This window comes from Triturus cristatus, chromosome 1_1, assembly GCF_964204655.1.
Source record: "Triturus cristatus chromosome 1_1, aTriCri1.1, whole genome shotgun sequence".
Classification (NCBI taxonomy): domain Eukaryota; kingdom Metazoa; phylum Chordata; class Amphibia; order Caudata; family Salamandridae; genus Triturus; species Triturus cristatus.
Genome location: NC_140579.1, coordinates 428,028,678 through 428,052,373, shown reverse-complemented (window position 1 = coordinate 428,052,373; position 23,696 = coordinate 428,028,678).

Below are 23,696 nucleotides of genomic sequence, written 5' to 3'. Positions count from 1 at the left end.
AGATACAAGATCCAGGTGGAGAATATTAAAATTAAAGTTTTTCACTTTTAAACATCCCTATTTCTGTTTGTATTACAATTTTCCCCTCTACCTCTTAAGTTTGGTGGGTGAATCATGGATGACGCTTACTATAATTTACATTTAGGTGCCGATTCCGATCCGTGAAAAAAAATTTGCGTAAGTCCCGTATCCGTATTTTTTTTACGTACGAGTCGTACAAGTACCGTACAAACTGCCAAGTACGATTCGTACGTGAAAAATAACTACGAATAGCGTCGGGAAAAGTGTACGAGAGTGAGCTGGACATTTTTATGTGCAAATCGTAAAACACAAGTCCGAGCGCGCAAGTACGATCCCGACCGTCCGTCCGAATACACAATCGCACGTAAAGTGGCCCGTACGGAGCCAACGCAGTAGCACACATGTACACGGGTAAACTTATGCCTGTGTACGAGCCGTACAGCCCCCCCACCCCCAAATATGTTAGCACCGTACACCACCCTGTCCGCACTGTAACCCAGCCCCGCAACTGTACGCGTAGTACCCCCCCATGTACGCGCCGTACCCCCCCATGTACGTGCCATACCTCCACATGTATGCGCCGTACCCCCGCATGTACGCGCCGTACCCCCCCATGTACGCGCCTTACCCCCACTGTCCGCACTGTACCCCAGCCCCGCAACTGTACGTGCCATACCCCCCCATGTACACGCCGTACCCCCTCCCATGTATGCGCCGTACCCCCGCATGTACGCGCCGTACCCCCCATGTACGCGCCTTACCCCCCTGTCCGCACTGTACCCCAGCCCCGCAACTGTAAGCGCCGTACCCCCCCATGTACGCGCCTTACCCCCCCATGTATGTGCCGTACCCCCCATGTACGCGCCGTATCCCCCATGTACGCGCCTTCCCCCCCCATGTACGCGCTGTACCTCCACATGTGCGCGCCGTACCCCAGGCCCGCACCTGTACGCGCCGTACCCCTCTATGTATGCGCCTTTCCCCCACCCCGCATGTACGCGCCGTACCTCCGCATGTGCACGCAGTACCCCAGGCCCGCACGTGTACGCACCGTACCCTCACCGCATGTACGCGCCGCACTTCAACACCGTACCCCAGCACCCTCACCCACCATCGCGTATGTACGGACCGTACCTACGCGAAAAAGACTCTTACAGGACCAGGACACTGTAAAACAGCACAAGGAGCGTCAAATCGACTCGCACAACACCACAAAACACGTCTACATGACAAAATACATCTCAATGACTGACCTGGCACATCCAAACAGGCAAACAGAGGACCAAATCACAACCACCTCTTATAACACACCCACCAAAATTCAAACACAGCCACACCCAAAAATGGACCAATAAAAAGGGCCCAAACACACAACCCATGAGCCTTTGCAACAGGCCCACTGCTACCAGACCCCACAGAGAAACAACTCTACATTACTGATACCTTCACTACACCTTCACTCACACACCTTCACACAACCTCCTTCACAAACATCCCCCTCTTCACATTCACACACACACCGTCACATTCACACCCACACACCCACAACCATCCACACCCACATCCACACCCCACACCATGCCCACAGACAAGAATCCAAAGTTCACAACGGTGGAGCTGGACCTCCTTGTCAACGAAGTCATCAGAGTCGAGCCACAGCTGTTTGGAACATTGGTCAGACAGACCAGCATAGCTGAAAAATCTGCCATGTGGCAGAGGATTGTCGATAAGGTGAATGCTGTTGCGCCCATCCGAAGGACCAGGCATGAATGCCAAGCCAGGTGGTACGATCTGCGCAGGGCGGTCAAGAGGAAAATGAACGAAGAATATGCCCAGAGTAACATCACTGGAGGTGGGCCGCCCCGCAGACCCGTACACTACCATCCCTGGGAGGAGAAGGTGATGGCCCTGCTACCGCCGGTGGGAGTACACGGAGTCGAAGGAGTCGCAGAGCCTGGTGAGTACACAAACAACTTACGTAACATGGGGGCAATGGGGTCCACACCACATATACACCAAATGCACGCAACTTCCCCCAAGCACTCACCCCACACAACCACACTCAAAAACCACGCTCATGCCACTAACGTCTCCATGCACCCTTCACAAATCAAGGCAAGGCCATGTCCAAGGCTACAACAACCACAAACACAAGACTGGATGTCCGGGAGGCGGGAGGGTGGGCCACACACAACACATTGTGAAAATGAGACGCAGACACCAATGCCCCCAGCCCATATGGCATAGGTACATACCCATGCACAATGCACAGGGACTGGCAAAGTACTGACAAGGTAGCTGACACCTGGCCCTGCTGTATGCAGCACAAGGCCCTCCTGGGACCACTGTACACTCAAACACCAACTCCACAAGCACAGGTATCTAGCACAGGAACTCACACTCACTGTCATGCCAGCATGCACCATGAGGGGACAGACACATCACCTGGGAGACTCAATGACAACTCACACTACACACAACAGCATGCCCGGTCACACACCCCCCCCCTAACACAAGCACACACCCCCGGGGCAGGCAACGGATTTACACACTCCCACAATGGACATGTGACACAACAAGACCTAACCATAGCCAACTAAGCATCATAGCCAACAATCTACAGGTCAAACACTCAGGAGAACATCCCAATCTGTCCCCCGCAACATACCCATCCCCAAGTGGACATTGAGAGGAATGCTAGGCACAGCCAACCACCTGGAGGAACTGTGTCAACTTGAATATGTATGAAACATAGATGTTGCATGAAACACCATTGACATTGTCTCTCTCTCACACACAGGGCAACGTCGTCGATCTCCCCCCAACACTGGGGGGGAAGAATCACAGTCCCAGGCTCCGCGTGAAGATGATCCCACCGGCAGCGACGACTCTCACCACTCCGTGGATGACCCCGACCAACCTGGACCCTCTGGTGCCCAAGCCCCTGCAGCACCTGCGTCAGGTACATCTGTGCCAACCACCACCCCCATTCCTGCCTCATCCCAGGACACACCCAGGAGCCCTGCTCGCACTGAACAACAGAGCCAGTCTGACCAGGAGGGACAAGGTTCTCCGGGCACCCAGGAGGAGGCAGGCAACCCTGCAAATGCCATCCCTCAGGGGTCCGGTAGACCCGATGTGTCCACAAGGGCAGGCCAGGCTCAAATGGGCAGGGGTGGTGGGAGTGGAGGCAGGCGGAGGCGCAAACCTGACCAGCCAGCTCAGGACAGCGGTATGTCACACATGCGCAACATCCTGGACGCATACCGGCGTGACACCAGAGGCATCAACCAGGTCGTGTCGAGACTCTCAGAGATGCAGGGGACCCTCGATGAGATTAAGAACCTGCAGGTCGAGCATCATGCCAGTCATCAACAACACCAAGGACGGATGGAGGCAAGACTGGCTGAGCTCCTGGCGGTGCACAGGGACATGAGCCAATCACTCCGTCAGATCGCCCAAAGCATGGGCAACCCTCCCTGTGCCACCAGGCGTAGACCAGCACCAGACACAGGGAGGGAGGAGGAGGAGGAGGATTCATCTGATGGAGCGTCCCAAACAACGTCAAGACCTGCATCTGGGGGTCCCCGGAGGAAGGTGGGTCGTCCACGGAAAAGACCGTGAGAGTCAGCGGACCATCTACATCTCCCAGGTCACCTGGCCTGGCACCTGGCCCTCTGGCGCAACAGCAGCACCTCATCCAATGACATTCTCTGCCACATGGACTTGCTGGTCACAGTCTGACCAATGATGACCAACACTGTGCCCTGGACTCTGATGACTTCCAATGCCAAGGATACCATCTCCCCCTGTGAACTTTGGATTCTATTCCCCCGTTAGAGCACCTAATTCCATCTACCAAAACACGTACCCCACCGCAAATAAATATATTACTTTGGTCATGAGACGTTCCTGTCATTTTGCATTATTCAACAACATATGTGTGTGGAAATGTCAAACTATGCCTGAGTGTTGAACTAACTCCAGCCATTCATACCCTGGGATCAGAGTCTGGTACAGGACACACATGGGTCACAAGGTATCATTCAATGTAGGCATGGAGCACAACACTCACCTGTGATGGCCTCTGGCTGGTGAGGGGGGGCTTGCTAAACTGTGCGGACAGACCTATTTGGGAGATTATCATCAAGGCGTAGAGGTCATGGCTCATGTGGAGGTTCCCGGGGAGGGAGTCCCCGGTATGTGTGGCCAGGTGAGAGAACAATGTCCCGTATGCTGGAGTACGGTGGATGTGAAGAACGGTGGCCAGGGCAAGGTTGGATGCACGGAGATGGCCCAACGGGATCTAGGATGACAGACGTACAAGGTTGGTTTGGGGTCGGGGTTGTGGACTGCCTCCTGAGTGTCGGTGGGGAGTGTGGAGGTCATCCTGCAGCAGACAGTGATCCATTGCAGCTAACTATGGTGGACGGTGAGGTGGCTGGGGTGCAGGGTGTTGAAGCTGAGGTGTGCAGATGCACCCTGGATGTGGACAAGTTTCCTGGGAGTTTGGATGTACTTGCTCCGTAGAGGGCAGGGCAGTATTTGACACCGATGTTGTCATGGACCTGGGGGATGGTCTGTTTTTTCTTCGAGTGGATCTATCTGTGGATCATGTGCATAATGCAGAGGGCGTTGCAGCATGAGGTACAGATGCTGTGGACTAGCATGGCATATGTGAGCGAGCCAAACATGAGGCACACCATCTTGTGTGTGTGGCCACTGGGTGCTTGTGCAGGGCTCTTGCGGGTGGGACACAAGCACTTGACCCAGCTGGAAGGGGACAATCCTCGAATGATCACCTCAGTCCTGTACAAGTCCAGCCTCAGGTGGCTTGTGTTCAGCCATTCATCAATGGATCTCATGCATACTTGAATGATGGAACTGCCAATGTCTGTGTCTCTGTTGAGGGTGAGGAGCACCTGGCTGTCAATGGCATACGAGCTGATGATGAGGTGCTGCGCGCATGTGATGGTGGAGAGGGGGGTCCTGGACACTCTGTAGATTGACATGCTGAGAGATGATACCTGTGCCATGTCCCAGACGATGACACCATACTATATGCTGAAGCCGGGGAACAGCCATTACAACGCAGTTTTTACCACGCGCAGCTTTTACATCGCATGCATTACAACGCATGCGATGTTACAACGCAATGCCATTAAAACGCAAGTCTTTACATCGACTTGCGCTAGATGGCGTGCTAACATTACAAATAGTGTAGTTTACTATCCCAACACCTTCCCTACTGTTACGTGGACTGGAGTTGGAATAGTAAATTACACTTTTCTAATGTTAGCATGCCATCTAGTGCAAGTCGATGTAAAGACTTGCGTTGTAATGGCATAGCGTTGTAACATCACATGCGTTGTAACGCATGCGATGTAACTGCACGTGTTGTAATGACACGCGTTGTAATGTCATACATCCGCTGAAGCCTTGAGTCCCACTCCCATGCCCTTGCTGGGCCACAGAGCCGGTGGGGAGTATTATGGACGTGACCTGGTTGGTGTGACAGGGCCTGGAAGGCGTGGCAGCGCAGTGTAGGCAGTTGGAGTTGCACACTCAGCATGCCAAGCTGTCGTGTGTGTGCTCAGGGTATGTCTGACAGCAGGCGTTAGATGTGCGGATGGACATAGCTCGGAGTGTGGCTGCCACATCAGACTGTAGTGTGATGTGGGTTATGCAAGGACAGGATGGTGGTGCAATGTGCAACTTGCATGTGCTGATGGTCCAGCCTTTGGCACCGCGTGGCGGCAACAGTGGCATAGACAAGCTGAGGACAGCCAAATGAATGGGTGGAGGGAGGAAGTGAGGAGCATCTTGAAGGCGTGTGTGTTGCCAAATCTGGATACTTTGTGGGCCCATGCTGCAGGGGCCGCAGCAGCAGGCGGCATCTCCTTGCCAAATGCCAGAATTTGCACACAAAGACTAGGATGTCAGAAGGACAACTGCAACAGGCGCGTGTGTAAAGTAAGGAGTGTCCAGTGTCACATGGCACACCCAGAGACAATGCATGCACAATCACCAAAGACGCATGACACCGGATCAGGAAACTGAAGGCCGACCTGCGCACAGGAGACACACCCTCAGCAGGTGTTGATGGCCCATTGTGTGGCCCAACATGCCAAAAAACATACACGACCATGTACTTCATGCCCAATAGGGAGCCTAATCCATGAGCAACTGCATGCATGTTGGTAAACTACACATGGACTCCTATGCATAATCTTCCACAACTATGCCAGATATGGCGCATGCAAAGTGGCAAGAGACCTGCATTGACAGAGATGAGGCACCTTGGAGTGTTTCAGACACCTTTATTACTCAGCCTCACACTAAGGAAAATGCATCAATTGGAACAGACTCACAGGTCATTTGGCTGACCATGTGTGACCTACACTGGACACCCCCTTCAACACACAGATGTGGTAAATCCTACTGAGCTGGCACACAAGTGAAGGGGTTGAGCCTAACACCCCTTGCTGCACACGGAGAGTCTGCAATTCCCCATTGAGCCTCATATGGGGATGTCCCACACTATGTCCACCATTAGCATCCCGTATGTTCCTGAAGGACGTTATACACACATTGATGCCTTCATCAGAATCCACAAACCAAAACAAATGACTGTCAGGAAGGGTGACTATCAATTCATGGGAGCCATGCAACACGTCATGTGCCCCATGGTGAGTCGACATGTATGCATGGTAACACAACATGCACAGGAGCAGTCCACACATATCACAAACACGTACCACCCACAAAATGCCTTGCTGCACTCCTTACCCAAAATGACTTTTCACCATGTCTGTGCATGTAACTCTGATCCAGCACACGTTGCAATACTCATGAGGAATAGCAGGAGGGCAATGATGACATGAGCAGACGACAGCCGCAAGAACCTGGGGAGGACAGACACACAACAAGTCAGCGAAGAATTAGTAATCCGCAGACATGTACATGTACTCTACAGGAATGATGTTGTCAACATGCTCTTAAAAAATTTAGTGTCCCAGCTAAAATGTGTGGAATGACATAATCACTTGAATGACACATCAGAACACACCTCCAAGTCACTTAGCACACAGTCAGCTGTACAAACACATTGCAACACATGCCACACAAGGCTCAAAGCGTGCACACTCAGACACAGGGACTCACCATTATGAGAAGAAGTTGCGGATAAGATGACTCCGGATGTCCTCATCGTCATCCTCACTTGCCCCGTGCCCAAGCCCTTCATCCTCCACAGGTGGATGATCCTGCTCATCCGGATCAAGGATGAGTGGCACGGCCTTCTCTACTGCCATGTTGTGCAGCATGCAGCACACAATGAAGATTTTGCAGACCTTCACCGGGGCATATGGGAGGGCGCCGCCGGTCTTGTGGAGGCACCGGAATCTGCTCTTCAGGAGTCCAAACGTCCTCTCAATCACGCGCCTCGTCTGCCCATGGGTGTCGTTGTACCGGTGTTCTGCGGCAGTTCTGGGGTTGCGGAGAGGCGTCATCAGCCATGGCATGTTGGGATAGCCAGAGTCCCCTACATGGAAACATCATGTGAAGAAGTGGGTCAGGAGATGGCGTAAGATACAAAGATAGCGCAAAACACAGGACTAACAGAGTATACCCACCAACAAGACATGCTCATTCCGCGTGCAGCTGCAGCATCATTTCTGGCACCTGCTATGCCTCATGATGTAGGCATCGTGTGTGGACCCTGGAAAACGGGCACAGACATGGGAAATCAGCATGTTAGCAAGACACACCACAAGGGCATTGATAGAGTGATAATGTTTGCGGTTCCGAAAGGCTACCTCCTGTGCCTGTGGTGGTACCAAAGCCACATGTGTCCCATCAATGGCCCCAATTACGTGAGGCATCCCTCCCAGGGCATAGAACTCACCCTTGACACCTGTCAACTGCTCACAAGTGGGAAAATGGATGAATTAATCCAGGTGCACCAACATGGCTTCTAAAACATCATGCAGGACATGGCTGAACATTGTCTGGGACATGCCACCGACATCAGCTATGGTCAATTGAAACGTACCGGTGGCAAAAAAATGTAGGGCTGCCATCACCTTCATCTTGGGGGTCAGAGCTGTAGGATACCTGTGTTGTGGTTGGAGGTGTGGTTCAAGCCGGCAGGTCAAGTCCTCTATCAACTCTTGCGAGAAGCGGTATCTGCGTATGCAGTCATGTTCACGCATGGCATCCAGGTCTGGCATTCGTCTGTGGAGAGGCGGTGTCCTGCAGAGATTTGGAAGGAATAACGAAGAGTGAGTACATTACCACACCAATGTCACTGAGGTGAGCACATGTTCAACAGCCAATACACATCTGCTTAATACAGAGTCTGGTCTGAGCAATACATCCAAGACACGTAGGCCAGCCAGGCGATACTCCTACGAAGAGCCAGCCACAATAGTTGCATGGCAATGTTGACGTGACATGCCATTAAAATAGCTGTGGGCCAGTGTAAGTGACCAGACAGACACATTACATGAGTGACAGACATCCACATATCAGCATTTGAAGGATGTTATCTCATACAGACAGCTGGCGGGAGTCTAGACGCACAGGTCACATGTCATCTGAAAAAGGACAGATAACACACATTTCCATGAAGGGGTACATGTCAAAAACGGATGACACAGACATTGAGACAACGCAGATATTGCCTCATGTCAGGAAGTTATCTTCGAACCATCATGACACATGTAACGTGTGAGTCCACATGTGGCATGGTGTGCGTATATGTGTGTCATGCACATATGCACACAGACACATGTTGGATGCTGCAACAGCCGATGGAGTTGACGGAACACCAACGGCAAGCTCATGGGAACACATGACACACACATGACATAGTCACATCGTGGCACGCTGGAAGTCACATGTCAGGTGCAATTATCTGTGTACCTGGCATCAGGGGACAGTTGCGGGTGTTGGTGACTGTGCCATACCAGTGATGCAGTGCTTGACACGTGTGTCCTACAATCACACATGTGCAAAGTGTGAAGGGGAAGTGTGCCACGTAGTGCCCCATCACACATGACATGTGTAGACAGCTCATCACACATCTATTGTGCCACAACATGATGAGACATGTGCCACATCACTGCCTGACACACCTAGGCCCTGCACATGAAGGACTGCACTGACAATGACTTGATGTCCAGCCTTGTGCGAGTCTCACACCTCCATTCCTTTCGTGTGCACCTCCTATCACCAGTGTAAGCTGTGAAACGCAGTACACACGCTCTGAGGGCGTGTGTACGGGCCGTTACTCACGCGTGAGTACGTGCCGTACACTCGTGAGTACGTGCCTATCACTATAGTTGGGGGTACCGTAGGCCCTAGTGATACGGCACGTACTCACGCGTGTACGGCCCGTACACGCGTGAGTACGGCCCGTATCACTGTAGTGATGGTGCCCTAGGGGTACATGTGAAACGCGCCGTACCTGTGTGGGGATTTAAGAATTACAATGGGGACACATGAGGGACAAGTATTAGGGCCTAAATGCATGCTGGTTGTCATGGATACCGAGTTTCAAATTCAAAATTTAACATCATGTGGTCTGGAAAAAGCAGTTGGCCACATTATACATTGTTGCAAAGTGGTTGTTGACTTGACATGATGCTGCAAATTCGAAATGTGCTAAGGCTGTCACTGGTGTATGTTTAAAGGGATTGGAGGAAACATAGGATGCAAATGAGTCTGACCAATCACTCTGTACTCCTGTAAATGAAATAGGCCAGCAAGGCAGATATAAGGCAGGCAGAACCCATGGGAGGGCACTTGCCTGCACAACATGTCAGTCGATATCACTGCTGCTGTATTGTCTCCCTCTGGCACCATGTCAAGGACTGTGGAGAGGGCCCAGCCTTTCACCCAGGAGGAGAACGAGGCCCTGCTGGATGTGATCCTCCCATGCTACCCCATGCTGTATGGTCGACCAGGGGAGCAGGTGAGTGCTGACTCCACTACCTTTGCTTGTGCACCTTTTTTGTGTCTGTCACTTCTGGCATTGTGTCCAGGTGTGACAGACATGCAATGTTGGTTGGAGTGGGTCCCGGTGGGGGTGGATGGCTTATGTCTCTCATGCAGGGCTTGATGTAGTTCATGTGTGCACTCCTCACTTGCATTGTGCTTACTGTGACATTCACTGCATAGTGCATGGCACATTCAGCAAGCCTAATCCTCTTGGGCATTCTTGTTCTATTGTCCTGCGGGGATTCAGTGGTCACCCCGGTGTGACAGGTGACTGCACCCACAGATGTGTGTGAGAGTTGAGTGGAGCTGTGGTGAGAGTGGTGAGAGTGTCCAAATGATGTGTACGCCCCCTGGACATTGATGTGTGTGAATGTTTCTTGTCATGTGGGTGAGTGTGTATGTGGAGTGTTGCACCACAGCTGCATGGAGGAGGCAACTGCTCAATCCATCTGATGTGAGAAGTAAGCCGTGCTGTGTGTCTGACTTGCTGAGCTAGCCCCACACCTGTGACCCCCCCCCCTGGCAAGTGGCACATGTGCAGAGTGAGGTTTGCATCCGCTGTTGCCAATGGCAGGTGATTGCTGTGTGCCTGTGTATGTCTGTGTACTCTGCTGAGGTTTCGTCAGTGGCCTGGGGCATGTGACTGCTTTGCGGTGCTGTCCATCAGCCTTGTGTTGCTTGGGATGCACAGTGTGTGCCATGATCAGGGATTGTTTCGCACCCCTCATGCCACCTGTGTACTTACTATGCCATGTAGTGCATTGGTGCGTCCCCAGTGGAAAAGTCCCTATGACTAAGGTGCCATTACTTGCCAGCATACTATGCCCTGTTCAACAAATCAAAGATGTTCAAATGTGTGTCTCTGTGACATGGTGCAGGTAAGTGATGTTGTCCCACTTTGTCATCCACACAGGTAACCGCCTACTACAAGGGGAAGATCTGGAAGGATGCCGTCAAGGCCGTGCAATCGGTGGAGGGTCGCAGTCGGCGCCTGCCACAAGTGAGGAAGAGATGGCAGGACATCCAGTGCTGGACCCGGAGGATCGCCCGGGTCATGCTGAAGGAGGAGGCTCCTCGCAAGCATGGCGGGCGCCGGCGCCTGACCCACCAGTTGAAGCGTGTCCTGGCGGTGGTCTTCCCTGACCTGGATAGGTGGATAAAGGAGTTACAGCAGCAGGAAGGGGGTAGGTACATGTGTGTTTGTTGTGTGTTGCCAGCTTTTGTAGCTGCTCAGTCGCCTGGATACACTGCCAGGCTATATATGTGCAGTGCATATCCTGTTCCCCCAAGTCAACCTGTGCTGTTCTTCCTCCCTTCCCCTCCTTGACATGTGTTACCTGGTCTGTGTGTTATCACTATTGCACATGGTCATCTAGGCTGCCAGTTTATCAAGGTGCACACTGCTTTCAGCATCATGTGTGGGGGTGGCGTGCCTGTGCCCTGTCCTGTTCAGTCATTTGGGGGTGCATAATTGTTGGCACTGATGCTGAGTCTCAACATAGGAGTGTGAGGGTTCAAATGAACAGACTTGCAGCATGCATTACCAATGTTGTGGCCTCAGACATGATGTGCATGAGTGGGATATATGCATAGTGCCGGGACGGTTGCTCCTGTAACAGTCAGCTCATTCCAGGACCATGGAGCAGTGTGCCCACTACAGTCCCCTGACACAGTCTGCCCTCCTACTCATGTGTGTCATCCAACACTGTGCACATTCACTGTGGGTTCAGCATGGCTCTGCCTCTGTCGCATTGTTCCCTGGCCTAGGTAGTATTTTTCACATGTGTGATACATTTGTCCACTGGACAGGGATACACCAGTTTGCTTGTGCATACTCACACTGGGCAGTGCCTGTGTGGCTATTCACAACAATCTGTTGATGTTTGTTTGTGACCAATATGTTTTGGCAGCCCTACAAGGTGATGTCGTGTTAATGAAGCTAGTTTTCAAGCACAGTTATTGTAACCCTGAATAAGAGGTGTCACTTCTTGCTCGGTATCAGTCACATTGACTCAGGTATGGGTGGGTGTGTGTGGGAGGGGCGTACATGTTCAACCCTGATGTTTCATTGCCAGTTCTGACTTGTGTGTGATTCGCAGTACAGAAAGTCATCGTGCAGTGCCCCCGTGATGTTGGCCAGTGCTTAATGTTCGTGCTTCGTAGCCTGTGTCAGTTTTTGACAATCATGTATCCTGCTTGTACATTTTTGGCACCTGTGTGTGGTTCAGATGCTACACAGTTGTGACTTTGTGTGCTGACATCTGTGGGTACATTCTGGCTTGCCATGAGGGGGAACCCACAGTACAGCTAGGCTTTTTTGCTAAACAATTGCAGGCCCATTAGCTTTTGCATTGTCCTGGGTGTGGACATGTGTGCCACTCCAGATGACAGTCAGTAGGTCATATGTGTAGCCAACTGTGTGATCAGGTGACGGATAGCCATGTGACAAATGACATTATTCAAGTTGTTACTCAGAGAAAATGTCCATTGGCACTACACCTGTCAACATGTCTCAATGTTTCATATGCTTGACCTTGTTGTTTTGTTGTGAAGGACAATGATGTGCCTGCATGACAGATGTCTCCCAAGGAAGTGCACAAGACACCACCTTTACACTTTCCAGGGACACGCTGGCACATTTTAAAGTAAGGCACAGTTTGAACAAAACTTGTTTGGAGTTCATACATATACATGTTCCCACAGTGTGGTAGCATTTGGGTTAGTCCTTGGTTGTTGCTGATACCAACTTACGAGTGTCAAGTCATCCAGACCACCGTGGTGCCATGTATATGTACTTACTTATACGCCATTTCTGCCTAACAGTGGCTGATTTGAATGAGTCTGGCAGCTCAGACAATGACTGTGTACATGTAGTTTGGTGTGCACCTCCTTGTGTGACTTCTGCTATACAGACACATGTGTGTTGTGTTCACAGAGTGCCACATTCACACATTCTAGACATGTCCATTGTGTAAAGGGTTGTGATTCTCCAGGAGTCACAATGTATTTCTTTGGGGTGTCAAAAGTACTCACAGGTCTCTGAGTGTGGGGACACCTTCTGCATTGGCATGTGGTATTTGGCCTTGGGTGCGACAATACTGTTTGGTTCACAGTGAACAAGAGGTGGCATGGCTTCATAGTCTTGCTGTGCTCAACTGATCCCAGACACTAGCTTCTCATGATCTTGTGATTTCAAGTTATTTGCTGTTGTGTCCTAATTTTCATTATTTCCAAGTGGCATGGTGGGTCAACCAACTGGGGAGTGCAGGGCTTACATATGTGGGGAGTATTCTAGATGTTACTCATGATGCCTTTCCTGATATGCACTGTTGCCTATTTTGTTTGGACTCATGTGTCAGATGTATACAGGTGACTGATTTTTTCCTGTCTCTTCACCTTGCCCACAGCATCATCGGAGGACACCGAGGGAGACACCGGCAGGGACGTTGAGGAGGGATCGAGCAGTGGTGCCACCACTGCTGAGGAGTCGGTGGAATCTAGTGGCACGGAGGGCGAGGGGAGTGAGGCGGAGGACCTGCCCAGTACCAACACTGACTACGAGGCAGACGGGTCCGAGGCTGAGCTCCCAGAGGGGGCGGAGGCTGCTCCCACAGCTGAAAGCAGCAGTACATCTCTCGCTGCCCCCTCCATTCCCATCACCGCCCTCCCACTTGCTCCGGTCCCTTCTGTCCGTGCTAGGCCACAACGTGTCTCCTTCGTGCCAGGCACCGCACCCCCTGCCCCTGTCCCCCCTGCTGCCCTCACTGCCGAGTCTGTGGACATTCAGCGGCAGTTGCAAGTTGGGCAGACATCGATCCTGACTGTCCTCCATGGCCACACCAGACTGCTGACCCAGATGGTGTCGTACATGGAGGGCATGTCATCAGTGATGTCTGACCAACGGATGTTGCTGAGGTCCCTGGACTCGTCACTGACGGCAGTAGTGAGTCACCTGCAGCGCTGCTTCCCCCCCTACCCCTGCCCCATCCACAAGTCCCACACAAATGCCTGTCCCAAGCACACCAAGACATCCACACACACGCACCCCACCAGACACAAGCAGCACACCACCACGTAAGGGCAAGCGCACACCTCCTGACACGCACACTCAGGGGGAAGCAGGCACACCCACTGGGTCTGGGGCACACAGGCAGGCACGCAGCGACAGTCCTCGTCCACATGACTCACTCCCCAGTCCCTCCGATGTCACTCCCCTTGGCTCCCCTGCCCCAGATTCGAAGAAGGAGGCCTATTTTGCTGGGCTGGGCCTCAGCCCCACTAGTTCACCTGGCCGGAAACGGTCAAGGCACTCCACGGGTATGGGAGTTAAGTCCCCCAGCCTGTCCACCACCTCCCCCAGTAGCGCTGCAACCCATCCCTCTGAACCCCCCCCCCCACCCCCCGCCTTGGGGCCTGTTGTTTCTCCGGGTGCAGGGGAGACGCTTGAAGAACTGGCAGAAGTGTGCAGCGCCGAGCTCACCTCCACCTTTGGCGCTGCCCCACCCCCTGTGGTGGAGTCGCCCGTCCCTGCACCCACCACACCTACCCTTCCCCCTCCTGTCCCTGCGGTGCCTGGTCCTTCCCCACATGATGCCCCCCCCCCCCAGTTGCTCAACCAGAGGTTTAGTATGTGCAGGCAAGCTAGGGGAGATGCGTGGCCATGTGTCCCCCCAAGGACTTCATATCTGGACTGGCCATTGGCCTTTGTACATAGTGTTCTTTACTACATCTTATTTTTTCATGCTGAATAAGGCATTTTGTTTTCGGTTTTGAAAAGTCTTGCATTTCATGTATTGATGTTGATGCTGAGGCTCCAGGAGTTGGGGTTGTGGGAATGTGTTATGTTTCATGGAAATGTTGTAGTCTGCATCTCATGGGGTGGAACCTGGTATCTGCGTGTCCTCACAAGGTCTCTGCAAAGATTCTTTGGTCGTGTCTGCTCTTTGTGTTTGGAGACATTGTCCCTAGGAGTGTTCCTTCCTCTGTGGCACCTGACATCTCCCCTGCAGAGGGTTGCACAATTGTTGTGTTGCCCTGTGTCTACATTTCCTTTGTTGGTGATGGATCCCTTCAACTCTGGCCATGCCTGCTCAGCAATGTCTCCGGTTGCATCGTCTGTGCCATCCTTGGTACTCACTGTACTTGTGTATAGAGTATTTTGCCATGCCTTCATGGAGAAAGTGTCCCTTTTCCGCACAATGCATGTGTGTAATCCCAGCCTAGTACACATATGGTACTTGTTCTGCTGGGTATTTGAACACCTGACTCACAATTGTGGCCATTGTATCTGTGGGAACTCCACCATATTCCTTCCATGACAGACAACATCTTGGTGGCTGGCCCAGCACCTGAACATTCCTATCAGTCCTGGGATGTGCGTGACAGGTTGTGTTCTCTTTGGCTCTCTTAGTTTATTAGGCAGTGACATGACTATACAGTCTTGTGGCATGATCTCAGTGTGTGTATTGTGCTGCATCTGCCAGGGGTGGGTATGCATGTGTTATTTGTCCTCACACCCACATGTGGTGTGTCATGCAGTGGGGGAAAGACATCCATCCTTCTGGGAGTGGGACACTGCTGTCAGTGATGTGTTGTTATGGCACTATCATCAATGTCCAAAGTTAGGGATGCGTATATACACCCATGGAGTTGTGGTCATCTGATAATGATGTACACCCCCCCATGTCTCTGTCCACTGCTGGGAGTCCTCTGCACCCACTCATATAGGTCTGTCCACTGCTGGGAGTCCTCTGCACCCACCCCCATGTCTCTGTCCACTGCTGGGAGTCCTCTGCACCCACCCCCATGTCTCAGTCCACTGCTGGGAGTGATGGGCACCCACCCCTCACATGTCCCTGTCCACTGCTGGTATTCCTCTGCACCCACCCCCATGTCTGTGTCCACTGCTGGTATTCCTCTGCACCCACCCCCATGTCTCTGTCCACTGCTGGGAGTCCTCTGCACCCACCCCCATGTCTCAGTCCACTGCTGGGAGTCCTCTGCACCCACCCCCATGTCTCTGTCCACTGCTGGAGTTGATATGCACCCACCCCCATGTCTCTGTCCACTGCTGGGAGTCCTCTGCACCCACCCCCATGTCTGTGTCCACTGCTGGTATTCCTCTGCACCCACCCCCATGTCTCTGTCCACTGCTGGGAGTCCTCTGCACCCACCCCCATGTCTCTGTCCACTGCTGGGAGTCCTCTGCACCCACCGCCATGTCTCTGTCCACTGCTGGAGTTGATATGCACCCACCCCCATGTCTCTGTCCACTGCCGGGAGTCCTCTGCACCCAACCCTCATATGTCTGGGCACTGCTGGGAGTCCTCTGCACCCACCCTTCATATGTCTGGGCACTGCTGGGAGTGATAGGCACCCACCCCTCACATGTCTCTGTCCACTGCTGGTATTCCTCTGCACCCACCCCCATGTCTCTGTCCACTGCTGGGAGTCCTCTGCACCCACCCCTATGTCTCAGTCCACTGCTGGGAGTCCTCTGCATCCACCCCCATGTCTGTGTCCACTGCTGGTATTCCTCTGCACCCACCCCCATGTATCTGTCCTTTGCTGGGAGTCCTCTGCACCCACCCCCATGTCTGTGTCCACTGCTGGGAGTCCTCTGCACCCACCCCCATGTCTCTGTCCACTGCTGGGAGTGATGGGCACCCACCCCTCTCATGTCCCTGTCCACTGCTGGTATTCCTCTGCACCCACCCACATGTCTCTGTTTACTGCTGGGAGTCCTCTGCACCCACCCCCATGTCTCTGTCCACTACTGGTGTTCCTCTGCACCCACCCCCATGTCTCTGTCCACTACTGGTGTTCCTCTGCACCCACCCCCATGTCTCTGTCCACTATTGGTGTTCCTCTGCACCCACCCCCATGTCTCTGTCCACTGCTGGGAGTCCTGGGCACCCACCCCCATGTCTCTGTCCACTGCTGGGAGTCCTCTGCACCCACCCCTCACATGTATCTGTCCACTGCTGGGAGTCCTCTGCACCCACCCCCATGTCCCTGTCCACTGCTGGTATTCCTCTGCACCCACCCGCCCACCCACTTGCGCCCTTGCTGTGGTACACTGCTGTCCTGGGCATACACCACCCCCAATTTACAGCTGATGTGCTGCACCAAGCCGTACACCTACATCCGTGGCGTGTGTACGCCTTGTATCCATCATGTAATGGGGCTGTAGGGGTACGGGTGGTACGGCCCGTACCCATGCTCTGGGGGCGTGGGCACGGGCCGTACCACCATTGTGGCGGTGCCGTAGGGTACGCGTGGTACGGTCCGTACCCATGCTCTGGGGGCGTGGGTACGGGCTGTATCACCATAGTGGCGGTGACGTAGGGGTATGCATGGTACGGCCCGTACCCACGCTCTGGGGGGGCGTGGGTACGGGTCGTACCACCATTGTGGCGGTGACGTAGGGGTACGCGTGGTACGGCCCGTACCCACGCCCCCCCAGAGCGTGGGTACGGGCCGTACCACCATTGTGGCGGTGACGTAGGGGTACGCGTGGTACGGCCCGTACCCACGCCCCCCAGAGCGTGGGTAAGGGCCATACCACCATTGTGGCGGTGACGTAGGGGTACGCGTGGTACGGCCCGTACCCACGCTCTGGGGGGCGTGGGTACGGGCCATACCACCATTGTGGCGGTGACGTAGGGGTACGCGTGGTACGGCCCGTACCCACGCCCCCCAGATCGTGGGTACGGGCCGTACCACCATTGTGGCGGTGACGTAGGGGTACGCGTGGTACGGCCCGTACCCATGCTCTGGGGGCATGGGTACGGGCCGTACCACCATTGTGGTGGTGATGTAGGGGTACGCGTGGTACGGCCCATACCCACGCTCTGGGGGGCGTGGGTACGGGCCGTACCACCATTGTGGCGGTGACGTAAGGGTACGCGTGGTACGGCCCGTACCACCATTGTGGTGGTGACGTAGGGGTACGCGTGGTACGGCCCGTACCCACGCCCCGCAGAGCGTGGGTACGGGCCGTACCACCATTGTGGCGGTGACGTAGGGGTACGCGTGGTACGGCCCGTACCCACGCTCTGGGAGGCGTGGGTATGGGCCGTACCACCATTGTGGCGGTGACGTAGGGGTACGCGTGGTATGGCCCTTACCCACGCCCCCCAGATCATGGGTACGGGCCGTACCACCATTGTGGCGGTGACGTAGGGGTACACGTGTTACGGCCCGTACCCATGCTCTGGGGGCGTGGGTACGGGCCGTACCACCATTGTGGCGGTGATGTAGGGGTACACGTGGTACGGCCCGTACCCACGCTCTGGGGGGCGTGGGTACGGTCCGTACCACCATTGTAGTGGTGATGTAGGGGTACGTGTGGTACGGCCCGTACCCACGCCCCCCAGAGCATGGGTATGGGCCGCACCACCATTGTGGTGGTGACGTAGGGGTACGCGTGGTACGGCCCGTACCCATGCCCCCCAAAGCGTGGGTACGGGCCGTACCACCATTGTGGCGGTGACGTAGGGGTACGCATGATACGGGCCATACCCACGCTCTGGGGGGCGTGGGTACGGGCCGTACCACCATTGTGGCGGTGACGTAGGGGTACGCGTGGTACGGCCCGTACCCACGCCCCCCAGAGCGTGGGTACAGGCCGCACCACCATTGTGGCGGTGACATAGGGGTACGCGTGGTACGGCCCGTACCCACGCTCTGGGGGCGTGGGTACGGTCCGTACCACCATTGTAGTGGTGATGTAGGGGTACGTGTGTACGGACCGTACCCACGGTCTGGGGGGCGTGGGTACGGGCCGTACACGCGTACCCCTAGATCACCACTGCAATGGTGGTACGGACCGTACCCACGCTCTGAGGGGCGTGGGTACGTCCCGTACCACCATTGTGGTGGTGACGGGTACGCGTCCACGTCCACTTCCGTTGTGGCGGGACATGGGATTGGTGGACACGCCCCCCGAAGTGACCAGACCATGGAGGTAATTAATGTGCAGGATATTTAGTTTTTTGTGGGGTGTGGGTTATGTTTCCTGCCCCTTGCCCCCCCCCCTTGCCCCTGGGGGTTGTTCTGACCTTCTGCGGCATCTGCGGCCGTTTCTGAACATGAGGTCGTAGGCTATGAGGGCCGGGATGACGCGTAGGTTGGGGGTCCATCGCTATCCGTCGCGTACCGGTGCTCCTTCTTCGCGTCGTCCTCAATTTCCCGGCAGTTTTTGGCTCCCGTAAAAAATGCTACGTGCGGAGTGACGTAGGCACGAATCGTACTTGCTGGTCCGTAAAACGCTGCCTGACTCCGTCCGGACGTCACGTATGCGCCGTCCAGATTCAGATTTGTATGTATTTTTTTGCCGATCGGTCTTTTGTACGACTCGTACGGAAATAGTATTTCTGTGCGAATTGTACTTGCGAGTTTGTAAGGTGAAAACGCTCCTTATGACCATTTGTACCCGGGTTTTACAGGATCGGAATCGGCACCTAAATGTTGTATTTCAAAGGACATTTGATGACTTGGAAGGTAATGAAGGAGGATAAAGATGAAGATACTTCTTGGTATACCCTCACATATTTGCAGACTCCTTACCTCCTGGAGGAGTATATTCAGCAGCAGAAATGACAGATGCATTATTACCCATTTTAGGCAGTCCATAGGGATTTTTGAATGGTACAGATATTGAACTAAGCAATTGTCTCCATCAATTGATTCCATCTTTCAGAAAATGTAAAAAGATACAGAGTCAATTCAATTTCAAGTCTTTATTTCGATTTTCATCATAAAAGACAACATTAAAATATTTAACAATATTAAAATGGAAAATACAAAAAGGAGGAGAAAAGACCTTAATTTCATCATAAATTACAAAAGATGGCGTACATAGCAGCAACAGGTATGAACAAGCGTCTCAGTCCTAAAAATCTTTAAAACTTTTTAAAAAGTAACTAGAAAATCAAATGAGGCGTAATTTATATGCACGAATTACCCAAATCCAATGGAGAAATTTTGCAACAGCAATAATCACAGATTGAGAAGTATTAGTTTTGAGACACCGCAGAGCCTTAACACCTGTCCGAAAACCCAATAGGAGGCAAATAGGTTTAAGCCAAACCCGCCTTGGAATTTTATACTCTGGACAAATAAACAAGATGTGCGCAATATTTTCCCGTTGTGTTGGGCAAAAGGGACAATCAGGGTTAAGGCCTCCTTGCCATTTGGCAACAAAATAATTGATAGGAAGGGTGCCCACCCTGAATTGATGGTATCTCTTTCTATCCTCCACAACTGTAATATAATCCCAATAATTTCAAACAGGGGCTTGTCCTTGAGTGCCATATAATCCGAAGTTAAAGACGGACCAATGCATGAACAAAATCTTCTTTCTGTGACCACCCGGCAATATAAATCTTTTAGAATTTTTCTAGGGGGAAAGATATGTACTGTAGGATCTTCCCATAGACTTGCTAGGCCCATAGCAGAATAAAGTAACTTGACCTCCCGCATCCATAAAATCTTTTGCGCCTTATCAGCTCCCCTAACGTCCAAAAAAGCCCGGGCGTACCGTGAGAGCTCTGGGGTAACCCAGAGCCGCCTCCAGTAAGCCACAGGTCTATATCGAGCAATATACTCTAGGCGCATAACCCCTAAGTCGTAATAAAGGGGAATCAGGGGAGTGGATGCTGGAAGGCCAGTAATTATGCGCAAAAACTTGTTTTGGGCCCTAGTCATCTGGGTAAGGTTACTATAACCCCACAATTCTGCCCCATAAAGAATTGCCGAGCCTATCTTAGCATCATATATTTTAAGTGCTGGTATCATAGGTCTAGTATGAGACAAATGAAGTTCTTTTATTAATGCACCAGTTAACTGAGCATGCTTTATTATCGACTGGGCTATATGCGGTTTCCATTCTAACTTCGACGCGAGGGTTATACCCAAATATGAGAAGACCTTAGTCTGCTCTAATTTAATTTCCTTCATTAGCACGTTCCCTCGTTTGGACTTGTGTAAAACCATAAACTTCGTTTTGTTTACATTAACAATAAGCCCATAGTCTTTGCAGAAAACCTCAAACACATCAATGGCTTTTTGTAGGCCCTGTTGTGTCTTAGAGATTAATAAAGTGTCATCTGCAAACATCAACAGAGGAATCAACTTACCATCCAACTTTGGGGCATCAGTAGGAGTTTGCTTAAAGTAGTTGATCACTCTGTTGATGTATAAAGAAAAAAGAGTCGGAGCTAGAACGCACCCTTGGCGTACTCCCCTGGCAATTGGAAATTTGTCTGTGACGCTGCCTGATTGATTCCATCTAACTTGCGCAAAATTGTCCTCATGTAGTTTCATTAAAAAGGTTAAAATATCTATTGGCATACCTTGATCTTTAAAAACGGCCCACATTTTTGCTCGAGGAACCAAATCAAAATCTGATTTAATGTCAGCTGCTTGAATTTATCTCTCCCCATCTAATTACTACACGTAAATTTATTCTACTTGGGGACTTTAACATCCATAGTGAAGATGCCTCTAACCAAGAAGCCACCCTATGTCTACAAGATCTAGCTGCAGGGGGTCTAGAGATTATTAATACCGCCCCCACACACATTGCTGGGCATACTCTGGACCTCATCTTCTCCAACTCCTTGGACATTAAATGTGGTGAAACGTTCCCGCTTACTTGGTCTGATCACTCTATGATAAATTTTCAAGTGTTGGGTCTCATGGACCCTGTCCCGGCGTCAAATAACACCTCTGACACTCGTCAGTGCCGATCCTGGCATAAATTAACTGCCAATCATCTTTCCCTACTATTCTCAGAGTGGGATTGGAACAGTACGCAAGAGGATGTGGATCAACAGCTCGATCTTTTTGATCTAAGAGTTAGCAATCTACTGGATAAAGTAATTCCTCTTAAACGTCTCAGATACTCACCTAAAAGCACCGCTACTGGATGGTATACGTCGGATTTGCGTGCTGAGAAGAGCGTCTGTAAAAAACTGAAGTGGTCTTGGCGTGGCTCACATGATGAACGTGCTAAAACCATGTACAAAGCAGCTATGACAATTTACCATAAAAATGTTAAATTAGCCCGTAAATCTTATATTGCAGCAACCTTGGAGCAGGCAGGAAACAATGCAAGGTTACTTTTTCAAATAGTACATGATTTCACAAACCCCAAATCTTGCCAGACTAAGGATAGTTTTTCTCAGACACTATGTGACAATATTTCTTCCTTTTTTGTGCAAAAGATTGAGAAGATCTATCATAATATCACCTTATCCAATACTTCTGCTTCTAGTCCTGCAGAAAACATGCCACAACTTATTACCGATGGACCCCGTTTGACTACATTCCCTCCTATTACTGTCACCGAAGTGCAAACACTTATGGAACGCACTAGATCTGGATCCCCTCTGGATATTTTACCTGCAAAAATCTCTTCCCGATTTGCGGCCCAGCTGGCATCCCCAATTTGTTCGATAGTCAATGCCTCTTTAAAATCCGCGACTCTCCCTCAAAAATGGAAACACGCTCAGATTATCCCTATTCGCAAGAACTCTAACATCTCCCCTGAGGAAGTGTCAAACTATCGTCCGATTTCGCTGCTTCCTCTACAGAGCAAGATCACAGAGAAATACATTAATAAACATCTATCTGTATTTCTCGAGTCTTGCAAGGCTCTGGACGTTTCTCAGTCAGGCTTTCGTGCTAAACATAGCACCGAAACGGCTCTGGTGGAGGTAGTGGATAATATCAGAATGGCTCTGGACCAAGGTCAAGCGGCACTTCTGGTGCTGCTTGACCTATCAGCAGCTTTTTGACACCATCTCCCACCAAATCCTCCTACATAGACTTCGGGAGATTGGTGTGGAGGGATCTGCTCTTAGCTGGTTGTCAAATTTGTTATCTAACCGTACTCAGGCAGTGGCAATGGGGCCCTTTACATCAACTCCTACACAGGTTACCAGAGGCGTCCCGCAGGGCTCATGTTTGAGCCCTACTTTATTCAACATCTATGTGACGCCTCTGGCCAAACTGATGAGGGATCTGGGGTTTAACCCCATTTCCAATGCGGATGATACCCAGCTCCTCCTCACCTTCGATAAAACGAGATCCGACATACATACCATCTTCTCTCAGGGCATGATGGCAATTGCCGCCTGGATGAAAACCAACTATCTCCAGTTAAACTCTGAGAAGTCTGAGATCCTGTTGTTCGGAGGTGCAGACATCTGTTGGACACCAAGATGGTGGCCTGAGGAGCTGGGTAAAGCCCCTGTTCCTAAAGAGGTAGTCAAAAACTTAGGCATTAAGCTTGATAAAAAACTCACGATGCAAACCCACGTTAACACCATTGTTGGGACTTGCTATCATATCCTAAGTTTACTTAAAAGAGTTTTTCCATTGCTTCCACTTTCCACCTTTAATTCAAGCATTGCTCATGAGCAAGATTGATTATTGCAATGCTCTTCTTCTCTCTGCTCATGCCACCTCATTGGACAAATTGCAGGTTGTTCAGAACACGGCCGCACGCCTAGTAACCGATTCTCCAGCCAGGACTCCTTCACAGCCCCTACTGCGTGAATTACATTGGCTATCAATCAGGAAAAGAGTATATTTTAAAACTGGTTGTATGATTTTTAAGGCCATAAATTAACTTAGTCCTCACTATCTTACTAAGAAATTGGAAA